Below are 17,959 nucleotides of genomic sequence, written 5' to 3' on the forward strand. Positions count from 1 at the left end.
GTAAAAGGTACACCAATAGTTACTCAAAAGTCAAAAAAGGAAAAATAGAAACACCTAATCATAAAGTTTTACACTATATGTGAAATGGTATAATATTTTTGAAGACACACTGTGATAATTAAAGATAAAACTCTACATTCAAAAGCATCCACTCAAAATCAAAGCAGTGTTATAAGATGGAGTTACAAGTAGATCAGAAAAATATATTCAATTCTAAAGGAAGCAGTAAAAGAAGAAAGGGGAGCAGTTGGGACAATTAGAAAACAAATAGCAAGGTGCTGCATTTAAGCCTAACCCTATCAGTACTGGCATTAAGTGCAGTGGTCTAAATACACTAATTAACGTCAAAGAATGTCAGGTTAGATTTTTTAAAGAAACAAATAATGCTGTACTACCTGTGAAAATGCATTTCATATATACAGACACAAAAAAAGTTATAATCTGCAAGATGGAAAATAACATACCATGTTAGAATTCATTTTGAAAATCATGCAGTGGCTGTATTCATATCAAAGTAGAACTTGTAGCAGAGTATATTACTAGAGATAAAGAAGATTATTTCATAATGATAAAGTGGTAAATGCATCAAGCAGATATGGTCTTAAGTGTCTATATCTGAAACAAATTTTAATGTAGGTAAGGAGAAATAGACAAATCTATAATTATGGTCAAATTTCAACACTTTTCTCTCAATAAGTGACAGATCAAGTAGACAGTGAAGATGGGTATGGTGCTGCACACCTGTGATCCCAGAATTTTAGGACGCTAAGGCAAGAGGATTACAAGTTCAAGCTCAGCCTGGGCAATTTAATGACTTAACAAGACCTGTCTTAAAAAAAAAAAAAAAAAAGTACATAGAAAAATAAGTAGAGATACGGAGGACTTGAATAGCAGGACCAGTTTGACGTAATTGACATCTATAGAACACTGTACCTAACAAGTATACTCTGAGAATTTACCAAGATAGACCACAGTCTGGGTAAGAAAATAAGTCAATGAATTCAAAAGGATAAAATGTTCTCTGGCCATAATGGAGTTAAATTAGAACAGAGAGGAGTCTGAAAAAGATGTCTTTCAGTTGAACATTACACTTTCAAATAACCTGAGGATATTTTCTGAATCATGTATCTAAACAAACTTAAAAGAATATAAATCATTCAAAGTATATTCTCAGACTACAATCAGAATTGAACTGGATGTCAATAAAAGAAAAAACTAAAAAATTTCTCAAGTGTTTGGAAATTACCATGCTACTTAATGCCCTAGGATCAAAAAGGAAGTCCAAAGGAAATTTTGAAAATATTTTAAATTCATTAAAAATGAAACCAATTAATTAAAATATGCATTTAATACATATAGTAGATAAGAAGAACCAAAATCAGTCTGTTTCCACCTTGGGAAACTAGCAAAAGAAGAGCCAATTAAACCTAAAACAAGCAGAAGAAAGTAAATAATAGAAATTAGAGCAGAAGTCAACAAAATTTAAATTGGAAAACATCAGTAAAATGAAAAGACAGTTCCTTGAGAAGATCAATAGTATAAAATTATAAACCTCTAACTGACAACAAAGGAAAAAATATACAAATTATCTAATGAAAGAGTAGTTAACCTCACTGGTTATAGGAGTGATAAAGGAATACTACAATCGTTGCCAACACATTTGATAAATTAGACGAAATGGATCCGCTCCTTGAAATCCACAAATATACTACCAAAACTCACTCAAGAAGAAGTAGATAACCTGAATAGTACTATATCTACTTAAGAAATCAAATTACAGTAATAAAAAAATACCTTCCAGAAAACACCAAGCCATGGGACAAAGAACAAAAACACCAAATAACCCATGGGACAAAAAATAAATGAACTAGTACCAAAATGAACTATCAGGCCAGGTAAATAACTAGAAGAAACTTAAATGCATATTAACATGTTCATGACAGGGCCATAAATCCATATGTCTCCCTGCTGGGAAGCTTGTACCACCCAGTGGGACTGTCATGTGTATACCACTGATGGTTCAAGCTGGCAGGAACGTGTTACTGAATGAAAGAAGGCAGTCAGGAGAGGCTACATACTGTGGTGTTGTGGCTGTAAGACTAACATTCTAAAAAGGCAGAATGGTGGAGAGAGTGAAAAACTCATAGTTTGTTATGGATGATACATGGACCATAGGGTTTTTAGGGTAGCAAAACTTCTTCACAAGCTACAGTGATGGCTACCTGTCATACAGTTGTCCAAACTCATAGAATGTGCATCAAGAGTGAGCCATAATGTAAACTGTGGGCTCTAGGTGGTGGTGATGTGTTAGTGTGAAGTCATCATTCATAACAAATGTACTCACCAGGTGGTGGACATTGATTAGAGATGTGTGAGGACAGGAATAAAGGAAAAGTCGCTATACTCCAGGCCAACTTTGCTATGAACCTAAAACTGCTCTGAGAAGTATTTTGCAAATCCAGAGGGAAATTAGAAAGCATTTGGAAATAAATAAAAATTAACTAGAAAGCAGAGACCTAATGACTCATTGTATGGGACTATGACAGATGTCAAATGTCTGAATGCCGTTTTTAAAAAAATACTTGCTTCCTGTTGTTAGTGAAATCAGAATCAGGAAAGAGGACAAAAATGTGACTCTCAGCTCTTGATAGAAGAGAAAGTCATTAGACTTACCCAGCTATGGGCTAAGTTTCTTTTTTTTTTTTTTTTTTTTTTTTTTCTCCGGTACCAGGAACCGAACTCATGACCTTGCGCTTGCCAGGCAGGTGCTTTGCCGCTGAGCTAAATCCCCAGCCCCTGGGCTAAGTTTCTTTGGTGAGACCTGTTCTATCATACATCTGAATATGTAATTTTTTCAATCCTGGGGATTGGCTCCAGGGCTTTTGCACTGAGCTGTATCCCCAGTCTTTTTTTTCCCCCACTGGAGACAGTCTCACTAATTATTAAGTTGCCCAGGCTATACTCAAATTTTCGATCTCCTGTTCAGCCTCCTGTAGTGCTGGGATTACAGAGGTGCACCACCACTCCTGGCTGTTTTAGATGTGTTTTAGAGTTCTTCCCAACTACTAATTGCTGAGGTAAATAACAGTAAAAAAATTATCAATATTAATAGTCTACAGGTTAACATGCACACTTACAATGCTATGTTGTACACCATATACTACCGTAGACCAGATAATGCACTGGTAGGATGAATAGTAACTTTAAAATAATCACAGAACTGCAGACAAAGAAGCCACTGGGTGATGGTTAACTCCCTGAGTGCCCTGAACTCCCTGCTTCTTTAGTATCAGTGCCTTAGATGGATTTTTAAAAGGGAAGGAAGGATCCACATAAGTTTGTGAATGAATAGCAGCGGTAAAGAACTAAATCACAAATGGCAAGTTTGGAATTCACAGAAACATTTTAAGCTGAGGGCCAATCAGGAATATTCCAGAAGTATGTCTCTACTAGCCAGAGGTTGGCATATAAATGTCATCTCCTCCTGAAAGCTTTTCCTGGCCCTCCCAGGTGTGGTGTCCTGCCTGCGTCTGTCTTCCCACAGCCTTCTGTACGCCCTGTACTCTCACATCTACATGCTACCCTCCCTCCATGGCGTGTTGGAGAAAAGGAGCGAAACACGAAGCTTGCCGTTCACCACTGCAGTCTTTTCTTGTGCAGGAAAGCTAATCTGTTTTCTCTTAATAATGTGAGGATCAGATGAAGCAACATGTGCATTCATTCTTTTTGAAGCCTGAAGCATTATCGACGTATGACAAACACCCTGCATGTATCTTTCCCTCCTGCCTAAGTCTGTGACATCTTCCTATTATCAGTATATTTCTTCCTGACATTGCTGAATGACAAGAACGAAAGCTGAACTGTACAGAAAAAAGCACCCTGTTGTTTTATAGCAAGGGTTTGCCTCAACTGGCTTTTTAAAAAGAAACGTCAGTGTTTCTATTTTGTTAAGTAGCTTTTTAAATCTTATATAACCCTTTGATCTTGGTGCATCATTTGGTCTCCATAAAATCCCAGCTTTGAGTGCTAAACTTAGTGGGAGGGAGAGGTTAAGTGTAATCTAAAGCCTGTAAGTTAAATTTTATGATTTTCTATTTTTATTGAAAAGGAAGTTTTTTTATTGGAAAGAAGAAACATTTTCCATTGATTTATTTTTCAGTATTGATGATAATCACTACATTACTGCTCATTTATTGTACGCTAACAGGGATGCAGGTGCCTTGTATAAGATGTCCAATTTGATCCTCCACAAACCCTGTGGAAGTATTGTTATCCTCTCTTACAGACTGGGAAACTGAGCTACTGAAAATACTGCCTATTTCTTCACTTTAAATTACTAAAAGGTGACAGCAAAATTTAAATGGGGATCTGACTCAGGTCACACTCTTAAACACTTCCTCACTGAATGAAAATGAGACAGTTGATTGGATTTAAAAATTGATTATGATAGCCAAGTGTAGTGGCAGACACCTATAATCCCAGCACTTGGGAGGCTGAGGCAGGAGGATTGCAAGTTAGAGGTCAGCCTGGGCAACTTAGTGAGACTGTGTCTCAAAATAAAAATAAAAAGGGATGGTGATATAGTTCAGTGGAAGAATACTCAGCTAGCATTCAAAAGACCAGGAGTTCAATTTCTACCACTGAAAAAAACAAAGTTGATTATGATTACCACTTTAGTTACAGCAAGAGAGCTTTAGTGAATAATTATTGTCACAGTACACAGTAGTAGTTGGGTGTAATATAAACAGCATGTAGGTTAGGGACAGAGTACTTGAATTTGAAACTTTTAACTCTGCTAGGTAACTCAGTGACTTTGGTAAATCCTTTTCCCTGTCTTGAGACAATGTTCTCCTCACTCAAAAGTAAACTAAAAACCACCTATCTCGGGGGTTGTGGAAAGAGCAAATTGATGCTATTCCTAAGTGCTTTGTAAATGCTTCTGAATGATACAAAAATGGCTTGATGGGTGTATATGGTCACTTGCTCCACCTTTTCTTTAAAGGAGTCAGCTTTCAGAGTGCTTTTAAAAAGAATTAGGTTTACAGGAGCTTAGTGAGTTCCCAGAGAGAGCCTCTATTGAGGCAGGTGGCATGTGACTGTGTAAGGAAGTTCCACGCACAAGACCAGCCTTCCGCAAGGAGCTACACCGTTTTGGAGGGATGCTCATTTCACAGTGCCTTGTAAAGGAATTCCTGTCGTATGTTTCGCTCTGCATTTTGGAAGAATAGAAGACAGAGGCTAAATGTGTCCCCAGAGCCCGAAGGGAGTCAGTGCTGAAGTCAGCTGTAAGGTTCCTAATTTAGTGGCCGCATTGCCTTGGTCCCAGGCTATCTTTCCTGTCCACTTTAGAGTTCCGTGTTTTGCAACTCATTTCTGTCCCAGCTTGCAAACAGGCTGTTCAGCACTCCGTGCAAAACAGCGCTTGGCAGGCGAGGAGGACGGGGTCTCTGGAGGTCTTCGGTGGTCCCCAGGGTCCCCGCGACAGCTTCTCGGTGGGCGTGCGGGAAGTTGTGCTCTGCATCAAGGAATGAGTTCTCCATACCTTTCATTCCAGTGTTGTTTATTTTCTTTTTGCTTTAGGAATTTTGAAACTTAACCCATCTATTCCCACGTTAGCTCAGAATGAGTGGCAGAAGTGGAATGAATAAAACAAATGCGTTTCATTACAGGCTGTCGTGAAGGCTGTGTCAGAGAAGCAGTTGCGAATCTAATGGCAAATTCAGAAACCTTTTAATTACATTTGTTCTATGTGGGTAACCAATGGGGATGACTTGATTTCTTCCAGATTACCTCCTGCTAACCCTCCCCCTGCTTATACACAGGCACACACAACTCATTCACACAGACTGTCATTCAGGAGCTTGGGCAGGTCCCTAGGTCAGTAAAAAAGTTCACGTCTCATTCATCTCTGTTTGCATTTTTGTTTTGCACGCAGAATTTATGCGCATTAACTCTTGAAGTGGTGTGACCTTTCCTAGCCATGGCCCCTTTGCTCTTCATAAGGCAGCAGCCGATGGGGTATGCGCTTTAACACCCAGGAGTGAACCTCCAAGAGCTGCACACACAGCCACACCTTAGGACCGGGACAAGTGTTAGATTGGGACTAAAGTTTCCTAACAGTTTGGGTGCGGTGACATGAAAGAAACTGCAGTTTGTTAAGTGAGATCATCACTTGTGGGGTCGCAGGGCGGAGGCAGAAAGGGAGAGTGAGAGGGAGAAGTTTATTTATGGAATGTCAGGGGGCCATGGAGGCGCAGCAGGCCCCGAAGCAGCGGATTTCCCTCCGCGCTTGTTTTCTCCCTCTGACCTTGGATGAACTAGCGAGCAGTATATTATGCCTTGCGATTGTGCCGGTTTGTCATGGTTAGCATTCTGGACTGTCACCGGAATGTAGGAAATGGATGGATCTGAATTGAACCATGAGGTGGTCTGCCGGGCCCTCTCCTAGTCTCAAGCAGACCTGTCGCTGTTCGTCTGGGCTGGGCCTAATGAAGGCAATGCAGAGAGAGAGAGGTGGGCCTTTGATCTCTTTGTTGCAGCTGCTCCCTGGGAACTCGCTGAAATCAATGCCCTGTTTTCCTGAAGGACTGAATGGCTCTGCCTAACTAGCTTTGTGAAGCCCTGGGGAATTCACTGCTTCTGTTTATTGACAGCTGAAAAGGAGCACATGGGGCGGAATGGGCCTTCTTGTGAAAACCACGCACAAGGAAAATTAGACCTCAATTTAACACAGAGGAATTTGGAAATTCACCCCAAAGGAGACGGGAGTTTCTCATGCTTACATTAGAATGACTCAAGTTTGGGGCTAGTGTGTAATGAACAATGGAGGTTTTGTCACAACCATGCTATAAGTAGGAATATGGTATGCATAGTAAATGATCTCAAGTAGAAGTTGATTCAACACCCTCCTTTTTAAAAACACAGATGTAGAGGAAGGCAAATACTGCACTATAATAAGGTGATGCTTTTATTTTTGCCTTCAGAAGAAGAAAATGATATTTAAGAGTATCATATGTGAATTTTCTCATGTGTCTTTTATTCAGTTAAGTTTCAAAACATCTTCAGACTTGGGATCTAAGTTTTCCTCATGCTGGTAGTCCATGCCATTCTGCACTGTGTGGGAATTTTATAATATGTTTATTTCATGGGGAATATTATAATACATTTATTTTTTTAAACGTATACTCCTGGGATTTTGTAACTGAAAGTCAGTGTCGAACATACATACAAGTGAAAATAGCACCTAAAATAGGGGAAAATAGCACCTAAAATTACAATAGTTCATAAATCTTAAAACTCCCACCTGCCTTTTTAGAACGTAGTAAAGAAAAACTCTTGTGGTTGCCACAAGGAAATGGCATCATCCCCTCTTGCATGCTGCCCCCACTCCTGGAAGAATTTATGGCTTCTTCCTTTGGCCCCCCAACCCTTTGTGCACACCTCAATTATAGTACTTAACACATTGCCCTGAAGGCCTTTGTTTAGGTGTATTCCGTTAGCTGGAAATAAAGCAGCTGTGCTGTATTCATTTTGATATCTCCAAGCCTAGCAAAGCACTTGGCTCTGTAAATGCAGCTGAATGAATGAGGATTGATGGCTCCCCTTACATTCCTTTGAACATAATCACTTACCCAGCCTTCAAAAGTGAATTCTAAATTTTAGGAAAAGCCTGATTGGTGCTATAGCCTTTAGAAATCTTTGCTTTCTAGAGAATTAGTAAACACATTTTTGCTTTGGCGGGTTTATTGGGCAGCCCACCAGGCTGCGGGAGGAGGCTATAGCCATGTATGGCTTTGTCCTAGTCAGGGGCCAGCTCTCTGTTCTATTATTCTTGCCTAAAAATAAATCTCAAGGTGATGTTTCACTATTGCCATTAAAATGAAAAAGCATTTAATTAAGAATTTTGTAGGCTTTCACTTAAACAAAATGAGTGGCTGAGATGGATGCAGCTTCCATTTTATATGATTTAATTGTATGATATAATGTTAAATAATGCACACAAAACATCCTTTAACAAGTTCCTTAACCAGGTTAACTACCTCTATGATGAATCCTTTATCAGAGGAAGCAAACACCTTAAGTTCTCAGTGGAAAGTAAAAGGGAAACTTCGATTCTGAAGGCTTGAGGTCTGATTTCACAGGACCCTAAGATGAACCCAATTTCTTAGCTATTCTCAAGTTACAATCTATTTCTTTCTTTGAGCCTGAGCTTTCTTTAAGCAGGAAGTAGTTCTCAACATTCTTTGGAAAAATAACTTAAAATCATAATGAAAATGTTTGAGAAATTGGAGCGGATAGAGGAGTAAGCATAAAAGTACAGAAACTGGCTAATATTTCACTCTCATTTTTATTTTTACCACTATTTTTAAAGAAATCTACTTGGATTTCTGTTTTGATTAAAAGGTAAGGATGAAATTTCAAATAGAGGTTTACAGATTTGTGGGTCCTGGTAGTAATCTATAGAGGAATAGGTATCTCTATGGGTTGTACAAATATGGTAGGTTTCACAGGTTATCTTCATGCTGAGATTATAGATTTCTTCTGAAACAGGAAACTTACCATGGCTTTGATCACTGGTGGACTCATCTGCCTGAGTATTCACTTGTAGATAAGAAAGCATTACGCATAACTCTGAAGTTTTATAGCGCAGCTGCTCAATCCTTCCACAGAGGAGAGGGGTGAAGAATAGAGGAAAAAGTAGGAAACCAAGTTGGACTTTCCCGTGTGATAGCGCAACTTTCATTGGTAAAGCTTATCTCTCTCTGCACTGCTTTATCTGCGTGCCGGCCAAGGAAGTGGCTGCCGCCAGAAACTACGTGCTTGCTGTTTACAGAATCAGATAACTTCAACTATGGGATCCTCCATAAAAGAGTCATTTTTTTTTTTTTTAGCCCAAAGACTGAAATAACAATTTCAAGCAATTTAAGAGTCAGCCCTCCAAACAAGTTTGAGGATCAATATGTTTTTGATCGCTGTCCTTACATCTTTGATCTACTTAAGCAAACATTCTAGTAGAAAGATAACAGCACCAGATTCTCCCCTCTTAGCTTTCCATCCGTCCACACTGAATAAACAAAGTGGCCTTAAAAAAGGCTCATATAATCCTGGGATGATGGCACATATCTGTAATTCCAGCATTTTGGGAGGCTGACCTAGGAGGATTACAGTTTGAGTCCAGCCTGGACTCAAAATACAAAATACAAAATAGTAAGATCTGTCTCAAAATACAAAATACAAAATAAAAAGGGCTGGAGATACAGCTCTGTGCAAAGGCCCAGAGTTCAGTTCCCAGTACTGCTCCCCCTAAAAAACCATGTAGTTATTGAAAATACGGCATCCTCCTTACCCACTAGATTGAATTGCAAGAGACGCTGTCTAAAATATAAGATCGTTCAAAATTATATGTAAGATATGTATGAAGTTTAATGTTACTGCAGTATAAAGATTTTCTGTGAGAACTCATTACCTAATTATTTGTAATTAATGTTCAGTATATTCACATGGATGTTACTTAGTATATGTATAACTAAATATGTGCAACATTGCTTATTGTCGCCTTTAGTGAGACATTTTTCAGTAAGGAAAGACCCCCAGCTCAGAGGGAAGAAAACCAACTCTGTTCAGAGCCTAAGTTATGACTTCTGTAGATGAGTAGAATTCAGATTAATAAAGTTTTGCTCTTAGGGGGAAGAAGCTCCTAGCCTTTCCAGTCAGTACATAAATGTGGACCAACTACAGAAGGAGGCTGCTGTGTGCTCAAATATCCATCCAGTTGGACAGGACTGCTGCTCAGGAAGGAGTTTGTTTCTGTGGAAGCGAGGCTTGGTGGCTCTGAGTTATTATGGTGTACTTTCTGTCTTCATTCTTTGCATGGAAAAGTATACTCAAATCTTTTTTTGGGCTTTAAAAATCCCACTACTGCCTTCCCTTCTGTCACCATCCAGTTTCTGTCTTTTACTTCTGTTACGGTCAATTCCTGGGTGTGCTCAGGGTCAAGTCCTGTGTCCCAGGCCTCCCCTCAGGATAGTCTTGTCTTTGAAAATATTGAAGTTTTGCAGAGGTAAGGTGTTCTGTTTTTGATAGTTCGCCTTTTGGTGCCCTCTCTTTATTCCTGAGTAGCCCCCACCCCTCTGCCAGGGCCCTTTACTTGCAGCCCTATGCAGCATCTTATTCTTGGTTGACACTCCCTTTTTCCCCCGGCACTGGGCATTGAACCCAGGGCCTCAGGCATACAAGGCAAGTGCTCTATACCCTACTGCTGAGCTGCATCCCCAGTCCTGTTTTGTTTTTAAGGGTCTCACTCAACTGTCCACGCTGACCTCAAATTTGCAATCCTGCCTTACCCTCCAGGGTGGCTGGGGTTCCTGGTTTGTGCCCCCTTACCTGGCTTACTTGACACTCTTTAAAAACGTTCTGATTACTTCTCGTTTCTGCTTCAAGCTGTGAGGTGTTTATACTTCAGGTCTTGAAAAATAATTGCTAATGTCTGAGTGCTTCCTGCTCACAGGCACGGGGGTGAAGCACTTTACTCCTATCAGTTCACTCAGTTTCCAAGGGTGCTTGTGCTGCAGGTACATCATGACTCTCTCCAGTTTATGGGTGAAGAAGCTAGAGAAATTAAACAGTTTGGATGAGGTTCCTGGGTAGGTCCAGTGCACACTAGGACTTGACTGTCTGCCTTCTGACACCATAGCCATGCTGTTAACTACTGTATTGCCTCTTTCAAATGAAAAAGCCTTGAAAACCAAGTATAGTGGGCACACCATCTCTAATCCCAGCTACTGCAGAGGCTGAGGCAAGAGGATCATGAGTCCAAGACCAGGCGGACAACTTAGCAAGTCCATGTCTCGAAAGCAGTAACTATATACATACATACTTATGCATTCTTTCAGCACTTAGAGGAATGTTGCGCTATGACACAATGACATAATGGCATGAGTGTGACGGGGGGAGATTTTGGATGCTGGCACCTGCTAGCTCACATTCTGCATAGGTAAATGTCTCCATATGGGGTACAAGTGTGGTTTGTTTTTGTTCTTTTTACACCTTTTTCTTATGTTTTCCCCCCAGGTTTGCTCTCACATCTGATGTGGCCTCTGCTTTGGGTCACATATAAAACTCACCTGTACCTTGAATAGGAAGAAGGTAAGGATGGCTCAGCAAGCTCTCAGACACCTGCCCACTCCCCTCCCCTCCCCCCATGGCCAGTGATAACTGCTCGCGTTTTCTCCCTGCAGAGGAGCACATGCCAAAGCCTCTTGCACAGTAGAAGGGTTACAGCATTTCCTCAAACCTCAGTGCCGGAGTTTGCATTTGAGGAATTTCAGGTCTTGAGGGAAAAATAGGATTGAGGGATAAAGGTTAGGAACTTACAAAACCCTGTCTTTAAAAAAGCCAAGAGAATTTACTAAGAATGCTGTCACTGTCCATACTGTAGTAGAAATGATGGGTACTCTACCTTTGATTTTTGTGTGTCATGACTTGTTTACTAGGACATTTATGATCTCCTTCCCTTTTATTTTAAAAAGATGTTTTAGAATTGTTTTATCTTAAAAAAAATACTAGGAAATGGTGTTATCCTCCATTTAGAATCACATATGTGCCCTGTAACGTATAACTCAGAATCTCTAAATCATCTTTCCTAAATCATAATGCAGGGTGATTGTCCGTTTATGTGCATATTCTACCCAAGTTTCCTAAAGCTGTGACGTAGGTAGGTCCAGAGTTTATTTGAAGGAATCTATGGTGCCAGGGTCCCTGTTACATATCAAAAATTTTTATTTCTCATTTTCCACCATTCTTACAAAGATAATGATTTGTTTTAACCACTCCTTTTAAGATAATGGTCCTTAATTCCAGCCTTAAATTTCCCAGCCAACATTTTTGTGGTTTTTTCCCTATAGCATGTGTTAATTCTCTGTCCAAGCCCATTTAACCCTAAAGCAACCCTTCCTTTGCTTTGCAGCTTTATGCTGTTGCTTAACCAAAACTCTTGGCCTCTTTCCATATATTGTTAGGCAAAATGTCCTTTACTGAGACTCCATAATTTTTTTTTATTCTGGTGGTTTTTGTAAGTTTTCTTATAATCCATCTTATATCTGAACTGCCCCCCCATTTTCCCGCGATAAACCACTTCTGGCTGCCTTTGTGATCTTTAAACTGATTTCCGGCTGTCTCAGGTGGGGGCATCAGGTGTGCCCATGTACATTCTGCACTCCAGATGATTCTTCTTTTAACACTTAATATCAGTAGTGGTTTTTCATTTATTAATACATGTTTGCAGTACCTGAGGTTTATATTTATCTTGGAGATTGGTACATGTACACAATCGCCAGATAATTCTAACCAAAATTGTTCTAGTTCCCCAACAACACATTCAGAAGCAAAGATTTAGCAAAATCTAAAAATGCACAAATGGCTTCATGTTTTGGGTACCTTTATGACATTCATGTGACCAGTTCATGGCAGGCCCATTTATAATTGTTTGCTGTCATCAAACTCAGTCTTTCATTAGGAGCACAGTCAGTTGTTCTGCACTACTTAAGAATTTAGTAATCTCCCAATGTACAGCATTTACTGTTAAAGTGAATAGATAATGATAGAAATTTCTCTTACAAGCATATGTTAGAAAGTAAGATGATGATTCACAGCAAAGAAAGAGGATTGAAGTGGATCATTCAAAATAAATTTTGTTTATTAACAATACTAAAGCTTCCTTGCAATAAGCTCATCCATTATGCAAATAGAACCACTCTTACTACTTCTTACTTATAGGCCACATCTGTATACATCAGTTTTGGACTCTGTACCCACCATTATGCCACCATATGCATCCATGTAATGTATCTTCTTGTAACAGCTCCATAAGATAGATATCCTCATCTTATGGCAGAGACTCAGGCTTAGTGAAGAAATTATGCAACTCGGTGGAGGTCACACACCTTCCAGGTAGCAGAACCAGCATTAAAATCTAGAACCATCCAACTCTAAAGCTAGTTTTCTTTCTACTCCGTCTGTCTTAGATGCTACCTAGAAGAATACTGCCCTTGGGTTAGTTCTTTAACCACAGGAGCATAACATAATACAGTATGAAGTGGAGTACACATCCCTCATAATAAATGGAGCAAGAGTAGAATGCATTGTTGTACCACTTTCAGAAAAGAATAGTTACTATCTAGGGAGTATTATTAAAACTTACTTCCCTTCTGCATGAATACTAAATAAGTAAAAAGTGAAAATGAAGGCAGTTGGTTCTTAATAGAGGAGAGTATTACATACAGTTATTAAAATTAGCAAATAAAGTGTGTTTCTCAGTGTTTAAAATGCTGGAAACTACGTATGCTTATGCTACAACAAAGTATACTGTATTTGGGGAGTAGCCTAATTGATCCATTTTGTAGAATTTACCAGGGTAATACTTTTTCTTTTTGTTTCAGCAGCAGGAATTAAAAGTGATTCATAAAACACACACAATCGCCATGTGAATTTAAACCACATTAAGATTACAGTCTTTTGACTTCATTTCCCTACAGTGGTTCTCATGTTCAAGTCGAAGTGCGTAGATGTTGCTAGTTGGGATTCAGGGAGGAGGGAAAACTCTGTGAATGCTGTTGTGGAGAAACCTGGGTGTTCAGTGGTAGCATTTATTCTTTCGAGGAGTTTTGTTGCTTGGTTTGATTTTTGCTATGGGAATTACCACTTGCCCATTTTATTTATCTTCTTTTTAAAAATTAAGTTTATCAGTACATTTTAAATGCACACAATGATCACTTTCATCACAGAGACTTTGTACTTGTGCACGACTTACCTGTTTGCCCGTTTTAATGTTTGCAGTTGATAAATCCAGGAGAATCATCTCTATGTCCGCTGTCTGAAGTCTCTTTCTGTAACACAGCCTGAACACGGTGCTGTGTGATTAAAAACTCAGTGGTTCTGATTAGACAGGGCTCCTGGTTGCAGTTGACAGAAACTAACGGGACCGTTGAAGAATTCCAAACAGGCAAGTGACAGGAACATAGTTGCATGTTCGAGGAATCACACTGACAGCAGTTTTTTGACTGAATGCAGGGAAGCAGTTCAAAACCAGAGAGCCTAGGGAAGAGGTGCAGATCTCAGGGTCATGCATACAGAAGCAGCACTCCAGGCTCCAGGCTCCTCACTAAGCTGCTGGGCCTCTGCAAAAAGCTAGATAAGAGTTCCATCTGCCCCAGTGGAGTGGGCGGTCCTCCCTTCTCCACGTCCCGCCCCACCGCTCGCAGGCACCGCGGATGGGAATGTAGCCTCCTGTAGATAGATGACTGCCCTTGTAGCTGCACACCCCAGCCACCCTTCAGATTTAGTTATGTACCCATTTGGCAAGAAAATAAGCTTCTCTGCTGCCTGATGTTTCCCTAGCTGAAGTTCTGCTGGCCATGGCTCTTTGCACTCAAAGTTCTAATTTCTGCATGATAGCTGATCTATCTCGGCATGTCCAAAATCCTTTTCAGGCTTCACCGGGGCCTTCAGCAAGGCCCTTCTGCAGGGGGCAGACATTCGGCTACAGAACTGAAGTGGCATTTCCTTGGAGAACGGCACTCACCCCATTTGTCACGAGGACTTACACCTTTTCTCCCTCCCCCAAAGCATCCCAGTTTCCTGGACACCATCATTTCCATCTCATGGAAATCAAGTCCTGTTCCCTTCCCTGCATGCTGGCCCGGGAGGGACACCCACGCCTAGGGAACAGGGGTGTCCTGGACCCAAGGTGCCAGCTGCTCTGGCTCCTCTTTGTGCTTCAAAGCAGATCCCCCTTTTTCTCCTTTTTTGTTTGTTTTTAGCAGTCCAGAGCTTAAGATAAAGGCCTCTCACTTTTTAGGTATTTGTGTGTGAATCAGAGGCATTCTCAGTGCTGTGCTCTACCATCTGCCCTGGTTTCCTTCCTTCCTGCTCTGTCTGACCCAGGATCACTAGCTCCCAGGTCACTAGCACTTCACAGACCTCTCTGTGGACTGGTGGTGGCCTTTTTATGAAAAACGGGCTCCAGTCCCCAGCAGTTGTAGCTACGTCTTCTTCCCAGCTAGGCAGGGTTCTAAGTAGGATTTGTAGCGTCTTCCTGAGGGACCATGGGTCAGACTCTCACTGCATGAGATTATTCCCCATAACCATCTTCATTTGGACTCCAACTTCCTTTCTGCCAATGTAGAGGAGAAATTCATCTTGAGAGTTTTAGGTGCCTCCTCTTTCCCTACTGGGAAAACCAGAACCTGGAGATTTCCATAGCTCCCGGAAGGCCAAGACCTGCCTTGGACCTTCCGTATATCGCGGCACTACTGTCTTCCAGTGTTGGCAGCTGTCTGCTCACAGCCAGGAGTGGAGACCCACGCCCTCCTGGCCTCCAGCAGGAACAAGGGCAGGAGCGCCCAGCTGTCCTCTCAAGGCTTCTGCCTCCGCCATGGAGAGCTACGCAAGCAAAGAGCCCATGTGCTGGGGGCTGGCAGATCTCCTTTTCCTTTGTCTGTCCAGGTTTCGGGGTGTGGAATGGAAGCAAGGAGAGTGTCTTTTCCCCTACCCTCTGTATACATCCCTCCTCTGCTCCCAGAATCCCAGCAGAATTTCTTCATTGGGTTTAGATGTAAACAGAATTCTTCTTCATGGCCATTTCCAGCTTTGGCTGGGCTAAGATACGAGGGATAACGAACCCACCATTTGTTTTAAATGAGCTTCAAAGGCAAGGAGGGCGGGGCAAAGTATAATGTCCCACCGTGCTGAATTCCAGGCCAAAATAAAGGCAGATGGTTCCCAAAGAGTAGGTAACTACGAGACCTGGGAGGAGGGAACGGATTTGAGAGACAGTAAACTCACAGAAGCTGTACACCTTAATCGGAGAGAAAAATCTACTTATGACTCGAGGAGTTCTGACTTTGTGTGGCTGGGAAGCTGTAGTGAAGGGATTGAATTTCAAATCACGCACTCCAGATTCACATCCCAGTTCAGCTGCTGGCTGGTTGTGGAATCAGGCAAATTAGCACAAATTTTAAGCCTTGGTTTTCCCGTAGTAAAATAGGACGACCATCACCTACTCAGAGGGTATTGAGGGTGTTAAGTATCAAACCGCAGCCATCACCTCTGAGCAACCAAGAACAGATAGCCATCACTGCGCAGCAGTACCCTCAGCCAGCTCAGGTGGCTCTGGGAGGAACCAGCTTGAGACCCGGAGTGTGAAACCTCCACTAAAAGACGTGACCAGGAGCGGCACTTCGAGACAATGCACGCTGGGAAGTCCAGGAAAGAGGCAGATGCACTAGGCTGGAATTTGAGAGAAAGATCAGGTTGATGCATGCTTGCAGTCCCAGCTACTTGGGAAACAAAGGCAGAAGGATCATGATGAGTTGGAGCCCAGTCTGGGCAACTTAGCGAGACCCTATCTGAACACTAACAGAATGAAAAGGGCTGGGAATGTAGCTCAGTGGTAGACTGCTTGTGGTGCGTGGCGCTGGGTATCACTAAATAAATTAATTAAAAGCTATGTATTGAAGATATTTTGGAGGCCTCTGACCTCAGGAAATAGTTGAAACCTTGGAGTATGGATGCAGTCTCTATAATGGGAGAAGGTAGAGGGTCAGGTGTTACGCTCACAAATGTGTTCAAATTTCATGGAATCCTTCAACAACATGCCCTTCTGGGGCATCTTTAAAATGATGTCATTGTCTAGAGGTGAATCTGAGGATCCCACTTAGGATCTCCTTTGGAAAGACAGAATCTCGTTGTTCACCATGATTGATCCATCTTTTTTTTTTTTTTTTTTGGTACCAGGAATCAAACTCAGGACCTTGCATTTGCCAAGCAGGTACTGTGCCACTGAGCTATATTCCTGGCCTATGATCCATCTTGCTGTAGTAACATTTAGTTGTCAGTCATCTGCCAAATCAGGTGGGCCTCTTTCCATCTGGAATTATGGCCTTTAGAAAGAAAGTTAAACATTTGAAAGGGTTTACAAAAATAAACCTGGCAAATCTTCAGTCTAAGGGATTCCCACACTGAAAACAGACAGGCTTTCCAGGGTTGGGGTTGGGGTTGCCTAGTTCTTTTCCACTCACATCATTAGACGCTTAAAAAAAAAAGTCAGTTTGGAGAGTTTGCTTAAGTAAAGCCAGGAGTCGTGAGAAGTGAATGAGCTAAAATGGGAAGAAATTTTTTTGTTCAATTTGCGTTTTAGCAAACGCTCATCAGGCAGCTAACCCCATTTATTATCTGAGAAAAAGCATGTTCCTAAATTCTGCTCTCAGAAGCAGACACCTAGAAAACACATTGTCCCAGCAGAAAGGCATTCTAGAAATCATATGCTCTAGATTTACAAAACTTTCCTTCTTGTTGTCAATGAAAGTCTTCCTCAAAATATTTCCCATTCATTAAAAACAGTTAACTAACATGGTTATCATGTGCTAATCTCCCTTCCGAGGAAAGCATGATATTTTGGGCCATTCTGGAACTCAGAAAGTTTGATCTTTAGGATTAACATTATGGGGTCATTTTTACTACATACATAAAAAGAAATTGCCATGTGAAAGCCTCTGCTTTTGAAATCTAAATCCAGACCGAGAGAGCAATCTGCAGATCACATCCTATCAAACTGAGATGTGTTATTTTTCCTGATTGTCCGTTCTCCACTGTATTAAATTGTCGTACACTGCATGTGACTGTCCCCTGGCCAGGCCTGTGTTAGGTTTCCCATTGCATTGTTAGCTGTGACCACGGGAGCCTGGTGCTGAGACGGCAGGTGGGAACGGCTGTAGGACTTGATCTCCTCCCTGCCGGAGCGCTCCTCTTTCACGAGTGCCGCTCACACTGAACAGCTTAAGAATAAGCTCCTGTGTGAGCCTTTGGAGGCCAAGGGGTATTGTTGAATTCAGAAAGGAATTGCTTTTTTTTTGGTGATGATAATTTGAATATCTTGACAATGAAGCTAAGCTACTGCTGGCTG

The 17,959-nt window shown here is 41.2% G+C and overlaps 1 protein-coding gene across 1 annotated transcript in view; it reads left to right on the plus strand.

Moving 5' to 3' along the window:
* Plagl1 (pleiomorphic adenoma gene-like 1) overlaps nucleotides 1-17,959 on the plus strand; it is a gene marked incomplete in the record, with an annotated part of 59,076 nt that overhangs the window by 20,515 nt on the left and 20,602 nt on the right. Inside the window, 1 exon segment of the mRNA XM_013516703.1 lies at nucleotides 11,071-11,145.

The sequence above is a fragment of the Chinchilla lanigera genome, unplaced genomic scaffold, assembly GCF_000276665.1.
Source record: "Chinchilla lanigera isolate Chin_1 unplaced genomic scaffold, ChiLan1.0 scaffold00035, whole genome shotgun sequence".
Taxonomy (NCBI): domain Eukaryota; kingdom Metazoa; phylum Chordata; class Mammalia; order Rodentia; family Chinchillidae; genus Chinchilla; species Chinchilla lanigera.